Below are 17966 nucleotides of genomic sequence, written 5' to 3'. Positions count from 1 at the left end.
AAATTCTCACCATTTTTATTGTTGGTTTTAGGAGTGTTCCAAGTCCCGCATTTGTTCTCAAATATCCCGGTTTTGGTAAGGAAAATAGGATAGAATTTTATATGTTTATTTGATATGTTATGCTATCTTATGTTATCTTATGTTACGTTATGTATAGAATATTTATAAACCTTGGGCATATGACTTGTCTAGCTAGCAAGCCCCAATAACTTATGGGCATATGACTTTCTTGCCTAGCAAGCCCCACAAATCTATTGGGCATATGACTTTCTTAGTTAACAAGCCCCAAGTAATATAATGGCCATTATAATATTATATGACATATGTTTATAGTATATGTGTTTATGATATAATTTATGTATATGTTTTATGTTGTTAGTAGTTTTTCCTTGCTGGGCATTAGGCTCACTCCTTTACTTTTAGTGTGATGCAGGAAAATAGATACAAAGGCGGAATGATTCTTGTAAGCTTGGCATGTGTGTTGAGGTGAATGGAGTGGATGGGCTGCGTGTCAATTCGAGGATGATGTTATTTTCTTTAGTCTATTTAAATTACGTTTTTATGTATTTTTCGCATTTAGCTTTGTAAACATTTTCATTTAAAGTTATTTTTATTTTTAAAACAATGAGCTCATTTATGTATTAAAAATATTATTTTAAAGTTCAATAAAGTTATGAATATTTCTCATGTATGTTCTCTTCAAATTAGTAGTTATGTCTAGTAGTTTTAATGGTCTAAGTCTTAGAAATAGTTGGGTCATTACAATTGTCTGGGTTTGAGTCAGGACGTGGTAAGTATATAGTCTGGGTTGGAGCCAAGACAATGGTAATATAGTCCGAGTTGGAGCCATAACATGGTAAAAATATAGTCCGGGTTGGAGCCAGGAAATGGTAAAAATATAGTTCGGGTTGGAGCCAGGACATGGTAAAAATATAGTCCAGGTTGGAGCCAAGACAATGGTAATATAGTCCAGGTTGGAGCCAGGACTTAAATGTTGGAACCAAGTTTAGGCCTGGATCCCTTGCTATTAATCTATTGATTAGTTATGATATGTGTTATATATCTTGAATGTTCTGGGATTTTCTAAGTTCAGGTTATCATGATATGTGTAATGTTGTTTGTTAGGTACAATCAAAGTATTTGATTATGATTTGGCTATTGTTTGAGAATGATATGATACGGTTGGAATTTATCCAATACCCTAATGACCGGTAGCGATAACTATCTTAGGTCAACCTATTACTGGGTTTAGTATATTTGTGTGCAAGGCTATTCTTACTAAGATTTTTTGCTTACCTAGTTGTTTCATGTTGTAGGAAAGTGCAAAAGTAAAGTGGAGGTGTGAGCGCCAGAGTCTGCTTGTGGATATGAACATGTGGCCCGACATGGGGACGTTTTTGATGGATCTCCATTCAGAAAAGAAAAAAGTTGTAAGTCTGTTGTTTCTTTTGGGATAACTGTTTTGTTATAACTCTATGGAAGAGAAGTTGTATTTCTGTTTGTTAAACTAAAAGTGTGCGCACACGATCTTTTTAAAACTTTTTTACATGAACTTTTGGTACAATGACTTAAAGTAAAAGTTTAGATTTCCACATATTTTGGGTTTTGAGGGTCGTTACATTATCGATCCGGTTCAAGTCCATGACAATTACTATTAGGTCCGATTCAATATTGCGACCCTCTTTCCGATTCAATTCTGTGACCTCCAGTCCAGTTCAAGTCTGTGACATCTAGCTATGGATTAAGCATATTGGTAAAACCAAGAAATCTCAATGAGCTGGTGGAACTGTGGTTACACTCTTCATCGTACTTATGCTCCAGGTAACACGAAGGTTACCCTGGTTGGGGATTTACTGAAGGATTAATAGTGCTGAGAGCTAGGTCTCCACTATTGTTTGTTTTAAGGTGGTGCCCAAACGCCCGGGATTTATTGGCAACTCCCAAGTTGGCTTCTAGGAGCTTTTTTTTTTTATAATGTTCCTATATATATATCTGTTTGCTCTGGAAATTTCTATGTGCAGGATTGATGTGATTATTTTCTAGTTATCGGGCATAACCATAAGTTTGCCAGAATGCTTAGGCGTTTTTCAATTGTCGATTTAGGGTCCGAATTTATCTAGGACCCTAATTGTATAAGTGGTTTGATTTCTATTCAATGACTTGGTTATGGACCCTGCCTGTTTTTATGATTTCATGTTGTAAGGTTGAACTTACTAAGCATTTTTGCTTACTTAATTGCTTCATGATGTAGGTAAGTGCAAGGGAAAAGCGGAGAAGTAAGCGCTAGAGTCTGCTTACGGGAGTCTACACGTGGTCCGACCTTTGGGAATATTTTGGGAAAATGTCTTTTGGGGCTAACACTGTTTTATCAGTTATGTTTAAGCTATTTATGTTTACTTTAAGTGTTTAAGAATAGTTATAACTCGTTAAGTGTGCGCACACAACTTTTCTTTTGAAAGAATTTTTTATGTGAATTTTTGGGACATGTTTATAATGAAAATGTTATTTTTCACATTTCTTTTGGTCTTGTACTTTCAGGTCTTTACAATTGGCCTCAAAGCACCGGGCTAACCGGTTCTGTAGACAAACCCACATGTACATTCTGGAAGATAGATCGACACTTACTGTAAGTATTGTCTTTTATTTGTTTTATTTTTTTCTTTTATTCACCTAATTTCTATAAATTCTAGGTTACATGGTAGACAAACCTGAGGTAATTAACCCTGTAGTACCTAACCCACCTGCCGAAAACCACCTCAATGAGAGAGTTTAGTTGCACCAAAGATTTATGTCTGTGAGCCACATACTATTCACCAGAGAGGAGTATGATCGACGTGAAGTATGGTCTTGGACCAATTTTATGGCCTGGATTTTTAATGACTTTGAGATACACTCTGAGTTCAGGGTACGATGTGCTAGCATGTGTCTGAGGGGCACAACATTTTTGTATTTTTCACAAAGCCCTCCTTCGCAGAATTCGAAAGAGCTTAGACTCACCATGGAACTGCGCTTTGTACCACCTGATGGTACATCGCAATGGAAGCCTGACTATCAATAATGACTAATCGCCGAGAATGCCCAAGATAAGGTTGACACAAACCCAGCCGAGATAGAAACAAATCATGCGGAGGAGGAAGTACACTAGATGGAGGTAACTAACCCAGCTGCAGAGGACAATACAGACGGGGGTATCATGGAAGCTGGCGAAGAATCAGTGGAGGATCCCGAGGAGGATCCAAAGGAAGAAGGGAACGATATTCATTATGAGATTCCTGAGGATTTCGAGGAGGACGTCGATCGAGACGTTAAGTTTTACCATGTGTAGGAATAGATCTATTTTTTTAGTTCGTTTTGGAAACAGTAATATATGGGTTGTAAAGGAGATTCCAAACTTCTTTTAGGGTCAATTTTGTAAATCTATAGGATGAACTAACCCAAACATATATTGTATAAAGTATTGTATATATGGTGAAGTTGCATTTTATGTCTGTTGGATTGTTATATGTTTAACTTTTGTATGGTGTACTTAATATTTTATTAAGTAACCGATTACAACTAGTTCTAATCCCTCGTTATTATTTCCGCATAGGCATCTCTATGCGCACTTAATCAGAATGGCACAGAGACAAAAGAATCCTCCTTCTTTGGAAGAACAAGTAGAATCCTTGCATAGGGAAATGGAGGAACAGCTAGTGCAAAGGGAACAAGATAGGAAATGGCAGGCTGATGTCGAGGCCCGCCAGGCAGAAATGTTCCAGACACTACTACAGAGACATCCCGCGGCACCCAAAATTGTTCCTAACAACAAAGTACCACCCATAGTTAACATAGAAGCCCCTGGGCAACAGGTTGACGCTGGACAAGCTAACCTGCCAGCACAAGAACCAAGGGTTGACCTACCTAAACCAATCTCAGAAAGATTTTGTTGATAGAACCCACCTACTTTCAAGGGGACTGCTAATCCTATGGTAGCTGAGGAATGGGTCATTGTGCTAGAACGAATTTTTGACTTTATCGATGCTTCGGGAAAGGATAAAGTGATATGTTCAGTGTATATGTTGTGAAATGATTCCGCATCTAGTGGGACGCAGTGAAGAAAGGACATAATGTGGTCGAGATGGAATGGCCAAAGCTCCTAACTCTGTTAAATTCTAAGTAATATAATAGGACCGTAATAGATCACAAAGTGGTAGAATTCTCCAATCTAAAGAAAGGGGCACTAAGCATGGAAGATTATGTCTGAAAGTTTGATCAGTTAGCAAGATTAGCCCTAGACTTAGTAAACAAAGGCAAACAAAGTTCGAAATTTTTTGAAGGGTTTGAGAGGACACATAACACAGTTTGTGGATACCGGGAACACGAGCTCGGAGACCTATAATGAAGCCGTAGAAAGGGCTATTCGCTAAGAATCCTGGATGGTTGAAGAGAAGAAGGAACCCCAGAGAGTCGAGGAATGAGTTTATACTCCTAATAACCAAGGGAAATTCCAAGCCAACAAGAATGAGCTCAGTGGACGGTTCACTCCCATGTTCCATCAAAACTCAGGGAGATCCAAAAACTAGGGTAACTCAAGGTTCTCAAATGGGGGAAACAACAAAAGGAGGGTAGGACCACCAAATAGAGGCTCAAACTTCAACAACCAGCCCAGACGAGACTTTGAATCATGGCCAATGTGCAACAGATGTAACCAACATCATCAGGGCGAATGCAAGTCGAGAGCTTGTTATACGTGCGGTAAAAAGGGACATTACTCAAGAGAATGCTCGAATGTTAAAGGTGAGAGGGGTAGGAATGGAAAACAGAAAAAAATAGGAGCCCCACCACGTGTATTCGCTCTTACCCAAGGCAACAAAGGAGTCGAACCATCAGAAATGGTGTCAGGTCAGATTCCTATCGCCTGAACCTCAGCATATGCATTGATGGATACTGGTGCATCTCGTTCATTTATAGCTGCTTCATTTGTTGAGAAAATAGATAACATACCTGAGCCAATGTATAATGTTTGTGGGATATTCTTACCTTCAAGAGAGGACATACTGGTGCAGCCGTGGGTTAGAGCTTTACCAGTCTAGGTAGAAGGTCATGAACTGGCAGTCGATCTATTAGTTTTGGTACATGAATACGACATCATATTTGGGATGGATTGGTTGATGAAGTATGGGGTGGTTGTGAACTATGAAAGAAGGAGAGTAGTCTTCAACCCGACAGGAGAAGAAACATTTGCCTTTCAAGGCACAGCCAAAGAAAAGAAATATGCCATGATCTTCGCAATGAAGGCGAGAAAAATTATGGATGATGGTTGTATCGGATATTTGGCTAGCATTGTGGTCAAGGAAAAGGAGACAAAGCTAAAACTGATCGACATACCAGTAGTATGTAAATTTCCCGCGGTGTTTCTCGAGGACCTCCTTGGGATACCACCCGATTGGGAAATCATATTCGAGATAGAGTTAATTCCAAGAACAACACCGATTTCAAAAGCTCCGCTATAGAACTCAAGGAGCTATAGACAGAACTTCAAGAGCTGTTCGATAAGAAGTTCATTAAACTGAGCCATTCTCCATGGGGTGCCCCGGTCTTGTTTGTGAAAAAGAAGGACGGATCCATGCGAATGTGTATCAACTATCGGGTGTTGAATAAGGTGACAATCAAGAACCGATACCCGCTACCAAGAATTGATGACATGTTTGATCAACATCAAGGAGCATCAGTATTTTCAAAGATCAATCTCTGATCGGGCTACCACTAGCTGAAAGTAAAAGAGTCGGATATTCCAAAGACAGCTTTCTGAACGTGGTACGGTCACTACGAATTCATAGTGATGTCCTTTGGACTCACCAATGAACCGACAACGTTTATGGATCTCATGAATAGTGTAACGTCCTACGTTTTCGGGTACCTTTAAACGACTCGGGTTGGGATTTTTCCCCGAGTTAAGAATATTATTTTAAATAATAATATATTTGTTTAGAAATTATTCCATGAGTTATTGCTAGCCAAAATATGAATTTTGTGATTTAGAAGTCAAGATAAGACTTTCGGTCTTGGACCGATACGAAAACCCTGATCGGGTAAAGTCTCGGAAAAAAAAATGAAAAACTATGGCAAATATATTTTGGGCATAAAATACATTCATAAAAATTAAAGTTTGGTCAAAAATAATATACTTAAGGGAAAATGGAAATTTTAGGGCATTTTGTGTTAAATGCTTAATTTTACCAAAATTGGGAAATTTATTCCATGAATGGACCTTAGGTTAAATTTTATAGTGTGATTAATTAAATTAAATGTGAGAGACATTTAATTTAATTATTTAATGTTAATTTTTGTGATTAAAACTTAATAAGAGTGAAAAAGGTATAGAAAGTCAATTTGGACTTTTCTTCTTAGGAAATATTGATTCACCTTTATAAAAAAAATGAAATGCAATGGGTGCCGGCCATGTGAAGTTTTGAAATGGTGTGGACTAAATTGATTAACTTTTAAATCCCAGTTATTTAAATGTTAGGGATAAAGGAAAGTGGGTAAAACACATGAGTGTTTTTAGGTTAATTAAAGAGTTGTAGAAACTCTTCTAACCCTCCCCTAAACCGACCCCCACTCTCTCTCATTTACTCTAGTCTTTTTTTTTTTTTGAAAACTCTCTCAAGTTTTCTCTCAATCTTCAACCTCAAGAACACTAAGGAGGCTTGGAAGCTAAGCCTTGGTCTAGGAAGGATTTTTTTCCCTAAGGTAAAGTTTCAATAAACTAGACTGTTGTAAAGTTTTAACCATAAATTTTCGAATATATAATTATCTATGTTGTTGGGGGGATTTGGTTAGAGTTTTTGAAAGGTTTTGAAGGAGCCAGAGCTAATAGGAGGATCCAAACCTTAAACAAGAACAACAATGAGGTAAAAATATTTACTTTTTATGATTTTGTTGTAGGGTTTTTATTTTTAAGCATTATTTTGTATATTTAATGCTTAAAGTTTCTTATTGGTGATATAATAAGGTTATGGTAGTTGTTTTATAATTTTTTTGAGCTGTGACTTCCAAGGGATCAACAATCCACTGTATATTGACTTTGTAAAATTTAATTGCACTTTGATGTTGTTGATATTGAGTACATAAAATTGAGCCTTTGAAACACTAAAAAATGTTTAAAAATGAGCGAGTTATGCTATTTCAAAGTTTAGGTAAAAAAAACTATTTTTTCGTATTCTTAATTTTGGGAAGAGGTTTGGACAGCCACTGCATAGAGCAAATGAATCCAGTTTTTTCTAAAATTTGGTGGAAATATTATTGGCATAACCTAGTATTCCACTGTAAAATTTGGTAAGAAAATACTGAACGGTTTGAAAGTTATTAAGTGTTAAAGTTTGGAAAAAAAAATAAGGACTTGAAAATAAGGTCATTTTTACCTCCTTGTTGGAAAATAATTTCACCAATAAAAAATGCTCATTTTGACCTAAGATTTTACAAAGACCTAAATGGCATATAAAAAATGGAATTGGAAAATTTTGGTAACAATTGGGTAAGTAAATTTAAAGTTATAAACTAACAAAGTATGTAGTTAAAAATGTGAAGAAAAAAATAGGTTTTTCACACTTGGTGTAAAAAATGAGACTTTGGAACTTAAGGTAAAAAGTAAAAATTTGCCTATTGCAAGATATAAACTTAGTGAGTCTTGAAAACATATTTTCACAAAAATTACCACTTTGAGTTGAGTGTGAATTATTTTTATTAAAGAATTTTTATTCTTTTTAAAAATAAAAGATTTAATTTATTATTAGTTAATAAATTAAAAGAGGGTTTTTAAAACCCTATATTTTGAGAAAATGATCAAGTGAATTATTTTTCTAGTAATTAAACTTGATTAATTGATTTTGAAAAATTAACTAGTCAATATGGGAAATTTTTAATGGTTCTCCTAATTAAGACAAATTAGGCAATTTTCTTAAAACGGTTTTTTAGAGATTAAAACCTTAAGAAAAATAAAAGGAAAATTAAGAGTTTATTTTCTTGAAAAATAATTAAGGAATTTAATTAGTATTTTCTTGATATAATACTGACTAAAATCTTCTATATATTTTAACTGACTTGTTGAAAGTACGGATCAATAGCGATGCATTTAAAGAATAAGATTTTTAGCAGATTGTGGGAAAATACTATTGTGATACCCGAGCCTAGGTATCAAGACCATAGGATAGGTCTCCCCGAGACTTAGGGTTTAGTCTCAAATATTTTGTATGAATTTCCTTAATGGGTTTATAACCAAATAAGGATCATAAATCTTTACAAATGAGTTTTATTAAAATGACCAAACTGCCCAAAATAATAATAATAAATTATGAGTGCCATAATTAATCCGAGTATACTGTATGGATAACTACAGTATTGGCTAAGCGTAACTGGACTAAACGTTGGAGGGTGAAATCCTGCTGAGTGCTAAGGACTCCAAGTAAGTCAACTTGTATTGTGTGGCTGCAACATGAAACGACTATGTATTGTATGTTAGTATAGGGACACATGCACATATATACACTGTCGTAGAGAGTTTCTTAGAGACATTATTCTAGTGAGTGCTGATTTAGAAAATATGAAAGGTAGATATCCGTCATATCCTAGATGACTGATCCCTGTCACACTGCTTGATTTTTATTATGTCCGGCTCATTACCACGATGAGTCGCCAAGAGGTGAGGATTGCTGGTTAAACCTAGGGGCATCAAAATGAATGGGACCTAGGGGCCTTCATGCTTACTTAATCAGTAAACGGTTAGAACCCGAGCAAGTGCTCTGATAAGTTATTCCCAGATAGTAGCCGTGAATATTGGCCATTCAGTGAGAGTGCCTAGAGATACTAGGGGTTACCAAGATTGAGTCAGGCTAAACACCCTAGGGACAACTGCTCACCAGCACCACTGATTAACATAGAAGTCTCTATAAAACTGTGTAAATTCGATTTACTCTTGGTTAAGTAGCGATGCCCTAGGTAACATGATAGTTACCCTTTATGGGGATATTTATTGGCTAGATCTTAGTGTTGAGACTCGGTTCTCTCTTACAGATTAGCATTTATATTGGAGGGCGTGTTATGCTCAAATTGTTGGAAGTTGTCGAGCGTTGGTCTCGAATTATATTGTGATATGATATATCTGCTTGCTCTGGGATTTTCTGAGTGTAGAGATATATTTGTTGATAAGATATAGTTGTGAAATAATATATCTGCTTGCACTAGGATTTTTCTGATTGCAAGGATATATTTGTTAATAAGAAATAGTTGCAATATAATATATCTACTTGTTCTGGGATTTTCTGCATTCAGGGTTTTATTTGTTTATAGGAAATAATTTATCATTGGTTATCAAGCATGACCATAAGTTTTCCAGGACCCTTTTGCGTTCTTGAAATTGGTTGTGTATGGTCCGAATGGATCTGGAACTCTAATTCTCTGCATGCTTTGTTTTAAGGTTGAACTTGAAATTCCATTTTTAGTAATTACCAAATTAATTAAACCAAGTGAATTAATTAAAGTGTGGAATGGTAATTAACTGTTTACACAAATTACAGTTCTGTCAAGACAGAAACCAAACGTGTCACGACAGAAACTGAACACAATAAAAAGACAGTGCAAAACAATAAAGAACACAACGAATTTTTACAAGGTTCAGAAACCCTTTCGGATAACCTACTCCTTGGGGCCACGTCCAGAGAATAAAACCAATTAATAAAGAATCACAAGTACAAAAACATTGACTTAAACAAAACAAGACTCCTTCTTGAGATTTGCCGCAACTTGTTGTACTTCTCTTCACAAATCTGATCTTGATTGAAACGCTCAACCACTTGAACTCCCTTCAATGGTCAGCGAGTGCTTGCATCCTCCCGATGCAAGGCTTGTAAAAAAAACTTCTCCCGAAGACTACAAACATTGTGTTCAAATTACAATGTGTATTCACTCATGAACATGGTATAAACTCACCACTAAAAACTAAACACACATTTTTCTACAAGATCACGTGAATACTTATGATCTTGAATACAAAGAGGAACTCTCACAAATATTACAATAAAGCTCACGAATAATGCACCAAAGAGTTCACTTTTCTCACAGCATTTAGAGCCCTATTTATAGAGTCATTTTTCGTGCTCACAAAGGCAGAGAAAGAATTCTTCTAATAAAGGCAAGACTCATAGTAGTTATTCTTGATTGATAAAGAGTTGCCTTTTTTAGAAAATGCTGATCCAACAGATGCGATATCAGTGGGGACAGCTCAGACCTGTGTCGGATCAAAAACAAGCTAAAAAAGGAAACAATAATTAATGACATTAAGAACCAGTTTCCTGATTGCAATCCTTGAGCTGCACGAAAAATATATAAACAAATATTCCAAAAACAACTTTGGGTAAGTACCGAATATTTGCAATATACTTTTTCCCTTTAAAAGAAAAATGAGACAATAAGGGAAACCAAAATTCAGTAAAAGGAAACCAAATATTTCTGAAAATTATAATAAGGGAAATTAAACATTTCCGAAAAGTATAATAAAGGGAAACAAACATTTCCGAATATTATAATAAAGGGAAACAACTAAACCCATCAATTTATCTTTTAAGAAAAAGATATTTCTATAAAAATGTCAATTATAGGATTTACAATCTCTCCCTTTGACAATTTTATAGACAAGGAATATCTATTTTTAAAAGATCCCTACAAAACACAAGTAAGTGCTAAAAAAACATAAGAGTCACAACACTACTACAAAATTGACATGGGACGATGGTTTTAAACCGTCGTATGGACTTTCGTACGTCGGTTTTAATACCGTCGTCTCATGCAATGTCATGCCATGTAAATCATAAAATGACGGTTTAAATAAAAATGTCATCTCCTGTCGTACCTGAGACGATGGTTCCTATAAAAACGTTGTCTCTTGTGGTACATGAGGCGACAGTTTCTATGCAAACGTCATCCACTGCAGTAAATGAGATGACAGTTCCTACTCAAGCGTCGTCCTCCTGCAGTACATGAGATGACAATTTATGTGCAAGCATCGTCCCTGCAATACATAAGACGACGGTTTTTTGGAGACCGACGTCCTGTGTAGAATATGAGAATTTTTTTCATTTCTCTATTTTCAACCACTATATTCATTCATAATTTCCTGTGTAATTACAACATAGTTCAGACAGAATCAACAGGGAGAAAAAATCAATAGAACTCAGTATGTTCCAAATCTAAAAATTACAAGATCAAAATATACACTTGCAATAACTATGTAAGTGCTAACTAAAAACTACAATTAGTATATTTTTTAATTTTGATTTCAAAAGTTGCTCTAGTTATGACTCACCCGCTCAAGAAGCTTGGCTGCCCATTCATTTTGAGTTTCATTAATTTCGCCAAGTGTGTATGTATTCTTCCCACCACACTACAAAACACAAAATAAAAAACTAAGTCAGAAATTAAATTCAATAGAATTGTAGTTCAATAATTATAAATACAGTTACATTACTAGTTAGTCATCGCATGGGTGTCTCATTCACGCAATAGTCCTTCATCATCCTTATGATATAAAAGCTGCACTCCACTGACAATGTTTGACGAGGGAAATTGACTATTTTCCACTTGTAATTTTTTTCATTCCTTCCTGTCTTTCGCTTAGTGTGTAAAGAGAAACTATATATACATCAATATGAAGAGCATATTAATTTTTTATTTCCATATCAAATAACCATATATCCAATTTTTTCAAATTAGAACACTTGTGACATGGACAATGAACTCTCTTAGGATCCATAGTATTTTTCAAGGCTATTTGTATAAAACTCTCAACTCCATCTACATATTCTTTTGATAACCTATCTTTCGCCATCCAACTCCTACCCATTTTTTGAACATTTGGGCGAACCCTTACCTATAAGTTTGACTAAAACCTTCTTGCACACATAAAATTCTCAGGACACATGCTCAATTACAACATATCAACATAATGATCATCAATTAGTTTAATAATTAGGCATAATCTCCCCTATATATTGTATAAAAACTTCCTGCACGCAGAAAATTCCCAGAACAATACATAATATAATCAAGTATTCAAAGTAAAATTCCCAAAACAATACATAATGTGCACCTTAAATAAAATCAAAGTAAATTCATAGTTTAGTAAACTTACCAAAAGAATGCTAATTTTATTCTTTTATGCCCAAACCAATCTTCAATACAAGTTTTTGTTTCTCAACCTTACTATATTAAACACGAAGCATAAATTAGATGTTACGAATAATTCAACTATATAAGTAATTTTATGTATAGCTAAAATGGATATTTTATAAACACTTCCACTCTCACAAATAAATCACAAGTAATAAAACACCACATTCAAAGAAACTCATATTCAACAAAATCATTAATATTCAATCAAATTTATTGTAACAAAAAGCTCATTGTAGAAAAAAAAAATCACAGTAACCAATTGTTCTATGCTTTTGTAGTAATTTGAGGAAATGATTTCTTCAAAAATTGCCTTATGAATGTTAGTCTAATTAAAATGTGTCAAAATTAATCCGGCTTAGAGAGTAGCATAACACACCACATAATACAAAAATAAAAATTGGAATTCCTAGACTAATGAGATAAACACACTCAAATCTCAATATAATAAGGAAATGTAGAAATTAAGATCCCTTGATGAGCACGTGGAAGTTAGATCTATTATTTCAAAATTAAAAATTAATAATAATAGAACTCAGTTTTACTTTTTTTATGAATTCTTAAATGACTTCCTTAAATTTTTAAGATAGTAAAACATCCAAAATTAAATGTTCACATTAATAATAAATGGATGTCACACAAAACCATGGTTAAAAGAAATAAGTTCCATACCAAGAATAAGCTTAACTGCAGAGACCTCTACAAGGCTGAAAGAACCATAAGCTGCAACAACAATAATAAAAGTAATGCAAAGTAATTAATCAATATCATTTTATATCAAACATTTAACTACTTAAGTTGTGCCACCATTGAATAATGTCAACTAATTCTTCTAATTATGTCTTGTTTTACTATGAATAACTCTAGTGGTTTCTCTTGTAATTGTTATTTTCATGCCTTGACAGATTGTTGATATCTACAGTTAAGATACTTTATCTTGAATATCTACAACATTAACAATTGTAGAAAAGAAACACATTGAACAATCCAAGTTACTAAGCATGACAGAGAAAATGAAGTATGAATTCTTCATAGACCAACAAAGCTAATATTAACTCTTCACGGGTCTGCATAGTAGGCCACCATGACTTGTCTTTTAAGTCGCCATGACCGACCTCTTTGAGCTCCTTCCACCATGCTTGGAGATCTTTGTCTTTTTGAACAACTTCATCAGTTTTGTAGTAGTAAGAACAGTACTCTTGAACCCATTGTTTTATTGCAGCCCAGATTTCAAGTCCATCGACAGCATATGGATAGTCCTCTATCAGTAGGCGAAGGTCATGTGGTGAACTTGGATCCTTCACTGCCACCCCTCTGAAACATAAAACAAAATATATAAGACATTATTTTCCATTTTCCATTTTTCTATTTTATACTTATCTCATTTGAAAGAATTAATACCTCTTGATGAGATCGGCTGGGTGCGTCTGTTCAGCTAAATTCCAATTCTTATAAGCAGCTGAAGATAATATTTTTTGGGACATACCACAGACTCAATAATACCCCCACCATTTACAAGAAGTTGTCTAGCAAGTGAATTGACATTCATGTTGTCATGGACGTGAGGGTGCAACAGTTTGTAAATTGGGTGTAACACACTAAGCTGCCTATTTGTTGCTAGCACAAATGGCTCAGCTATTGCATGAGTGTTCAACCTATATGACCAATGAAAATTGAATTAATATTTAGAACCATCACAAAACATAAACTAAAGTTATATGATCTAGTTTTTATGACAGAGATATACCAATGGCTAACTAGTTGGTGATGGCAATAGTCATTAACAACGACATAAGCTTTAGCAAGTTGCCAAACAGTACTTTCTACACCGTGTTGGGCTGGTGTAATAACTTTGCTAACAACACGTAATTCATCACCATTTGGATGTGGCAGGCTTAGTTCAATTTCCAGAGGCCTCAAAGTGCCATCATTGGTTAAAAACAGAAGTGTTCTAGTGGCATAAATTTTTTATGAAATTGTGTCGTTGATTCGCCTCGTGAATGGCATAAAAGTATCATGGTGATCGAATATATAAAGCTTGTTTTCATAAAGGGCCTGATTAAAAGCAAGGCTTTAGTCATCATGGCCTACACATTCATTATATACATATATACTCGAGAAAAACAAAGATAGGAAAATTGATCACCTCATACATTGATTGCCCATCCAAGTTGTTGCTTATGTGTTCTTCAGTGATTGTACTAGTTTGATTACCATAGATTGAAGAGTCAAGCTGGCTGGTTGGTGGGAATTCCTGTAGTTAAATCACAAGTAAGATCATCAAAGATGAAGCTTTAAAGAAACTTTCATTAGACCACTTTGAAGATATTTATAGGAAAGAAAAAGTTAGTACTTGGAGACAACGAATGACGACAGGGTTCACTCTAGCCAACATCTCTCTTGCAAATTCACCATCGGTCATCCATGATGACTTTTCATCTGCTCAAAACCAAAGGAAGAAGAGTTTAACAATCAATATCAAAGTAGAAAACCAATTAGATTAGATAGCAATGGCAGTGTATAATTATGTAACATACTTTTGATCACACGAGGCATGGGATATCTAAGGAACTGAGTACCATCAGATCAAAACATACTGCAGAAATATTAAAATGGAACATGCTTTTAAATTTAAACCTCCAGCAACAAAATAAGCAAAATTCAAGTCAAATGTTATGATCCATTCAACAAAAAGAAGTCCAATGTTATGACACATTATTCAAGCTGCTTAAGTCTAAAAAAATCAGCAAGCAACAAACTCTTCACCACACCAGTAAGCATATTTAAGCAAGTTCTAGAGCCTCCAAAAACACAAAAAAAAACACAACAAATTTAAGTCTTAAACAAGACAAACAGGAAGCTCCAACGACACCAAAAATAACAAGCTCCAGTAGTAACTCCTAACAACAAATAGAAAAATAATAAGTAGTCAAATGATGTTACTAGTTGATAATCCATCTTTTTGTTGTCATTTCTTACTCACCAAACCAAACACGGCAGTACAATATATAAATATATATATATTTGGTTTTGATGAAAGTATAATGTTTGAATGATCATCTCATTCTTCAAATATAAAATGCCTACATCATTTTTTAAGTAAATTATTTTATGATATCTTAATATGTGCTTAACTAAGCTCTATACAACATATGGTGAGATCATGCATATATATAATATATATTTATGTTTGTATGTTCTTAATATATATATGACTTTAAACTAACATTTACAATTCTTAACTTTGAAAGAATCAACATGTACCAAATTAAGAAAGGATGCCTATAAGACAAACAAGAAAGTAGAAGAGACCAAACGAGAAGAAAGAAACAAAGAAAAAAAAGGAAATAAAGCAAACAATGTGCTGCAAGTGAAAACTTATATGACACAGTTAGACAAAATAATCTGTAAGGGTCATGAAGAACAATAGCTTTCTTTCTATTAAGACACCAGCTTGCACTTGTACACATTTGCCACAAAACATGGTCTCCATAAAGTTTGGTTATATAAGGTGTTAGTCAACCACAAGAACAAAAAGAGAGCTCTAGAATGATAGATATGAAAAGAGTACTCTTTCTCTCACTTAAGAGTCTCTCTCATATGTGTATATATATATATATATATTTGTGTGTAACTAATTAAACATGCATGTAAACAAATTACATCATAGTTTTATTAAGTATAGATATGGAAAGAGTACTGTTCTATATATATATTTCCTTAATAATATATCATCAACTAAGACAAACATTTCCTTTAACTCAATATATCTCCTGTCCCCAAGTAATAGCATAAAAATATATTAATTTAACAACCAGTAGTCTAAATTGAAGCAATTAAAAATATAACAACAGTCAAAAACTCAGTTAAATATCAAAAACATGTAATCTAAAATAAATAAAAACTTAGAGTTTATCACATCAAAGGAATGTCTAGACATGATATTTTAAATTTTAATGGCTGCAGCAACAAAGAAACTAATTAATTAGAATAAAACTGTATTAGAATGTTTGATTTTCTTGGTCTTTAATTTCACAAGTCAATTATTCATTTATGCATTGCAAAATTAAGAAAGGATTCAATGCCAAGAATCCAATTTACTCATTCATAAACAATTACTCATATATCTCACTGAATATTACTTCAAGAAAGCAAGCAAGACCATCACAAGTAGTCAACCTAAAATACTTACAGATAAATCGATACAAACATTAATTAACAGAAATATTCTCTATAAATATATATAGGAGTTTAGTCTACATACAAGCATTCATTCTTATTCAAAAACATACCAAATGGACTAGAGATCCCTATTATATCAAATAATAAAATTCTTCTTGTGGGTATAATCTATTTCTATTGGGTTTAGTTAGTGCAGAGAGTGTTAATGTTCCATGTAATAAAATAATTTTAACAAATGCAAGCCTCTATTTTGAAAAGAAAAACAACTCTTAAATAACAGAATCCCCTGCTATTTTCCCCCCTTTTTAGGCTTTGTTTGTGTTGGTGTGTAAAATGGAGAAAGCAAAAATTATTGGTATATAAAAATAAATATGATAATCAAAATCATAAAGAGGCTAATTTCACAAAGAAATTACAAGCTCATTTTGAAATTACAAAGAAAGCTAGACTCTAGATGTACTGATAATCCTCACACCACTCCAAAAAGAACTTTAGACTATCCATGTGCCACAGCTAGACTCTGAATGTACTAATTTCACAATATGAAAAATGATACTTCTAAAAGCACACCATGAACAATACATATTACTAAAGAAAACAATACCCAACCCATATTAAATAAGAAAACAAAAGCAAACAAAATATTAAAAGCTACTAAGCATACATATTATGAAGAATGAATCTAAATGTGACAGAATAAGGACTCAAACTCGTTTGAAAGAAACACAATGATACAATACACAACAAGTTATTCTAGTTTAGAATTTCAAAGCAAAGCTCAGCAACAACAACATTTTTCTTGCTAATTTTCGGGATCATAGAATAATATACAAAAAAAACCAATGAATCACAATCAAGGAGAGAACTAGTACACCTAGTAGATGTTCCAAGAATCAAGGGTTCAATTAAGATCTGACCAAATTTGAACATAAATACAAAGATTAAGATTATAGTTGGGGAAAAATGGGTGAAGATGGAAGAAATAGAATTAGGGAAATCCTTACCCATTCCAATGAGAGCTTGAAATCGAGAGAATAGTAGACAAAAATCAATGTTCCAAGTATCAAAGGTTCAATAAAGATCTGACCAAATCTAAAGATAAATACAAATATTAGGATTTATAGTTGGGGAAAAATGGATGAAGATGGAAGAAATGAAACTAGAGAAGTACTTACCACGCTGATGAAAGCTTGAGATCAAGAGAGTGGTAGCCAAAAATTTGAGAGAGAGAGAGAGAGAGAGGAGAAGAAATGAGGGGGGAGAGAGAGACGAAATAGAAGAATCTTGGAAAATAGGAGAATAAAATTTTTCTATATTCAGTTTCAATTTTAATTTAGCTTACTAAAGTTGATTAATTTATATAAAATATATAAATGTCTTCATTTCATAGTTATATATTTTAATAGTTTAAGAAAAATAACATCCATAAATACTTTTATTATACTGCCTTTAACGGAAAATATATTTTTTGAAAAATTATTAGTCCATATGATACCCGATTAATTATGTAATAAATTTAATTTTTTTGGGAGAATTAAAATTATTATTCCGCCAATTTAAAGTTTATACATATATTTTGAACA

The 17966-nt window shown here is 33.8% G+C and overlaps 1 pseudogene; it reads right to left on the bottom strand.

Annotated features, from left to right (window-relative positions):
- Positions 1-12939: 12939 nt before the first annotated feature.
- LOC133782492 (probable linoleate 9S-lipoxygenase 5) lies at positions 12940-17713 on the bottom strand (annotated as a pseudogene).
- Between the last annotated feature and the right edge of the window lie 253 nt (positions 17714-17966).

The sequence above is a fragment of the Humulus lupulus genome, chromosome 6 (assembly GCF_963169125.1).
Source record: "Humulus lupulus chromosome 6, drHumLupu1.1, whole genome shotgun sequence".
NCBI classification, from domain to species: domain Eukaryota; kingdom Viridiplantae; phylum Streptophyta; class Magnoliopsida; order Rosales; family Cannabaceae; genus Humulus; species Humulus lupulus.
Note: the sequence above shows the minus strand (reverse complement) of the source record. Positions and strands in the feature narration are given on the sequence as shown.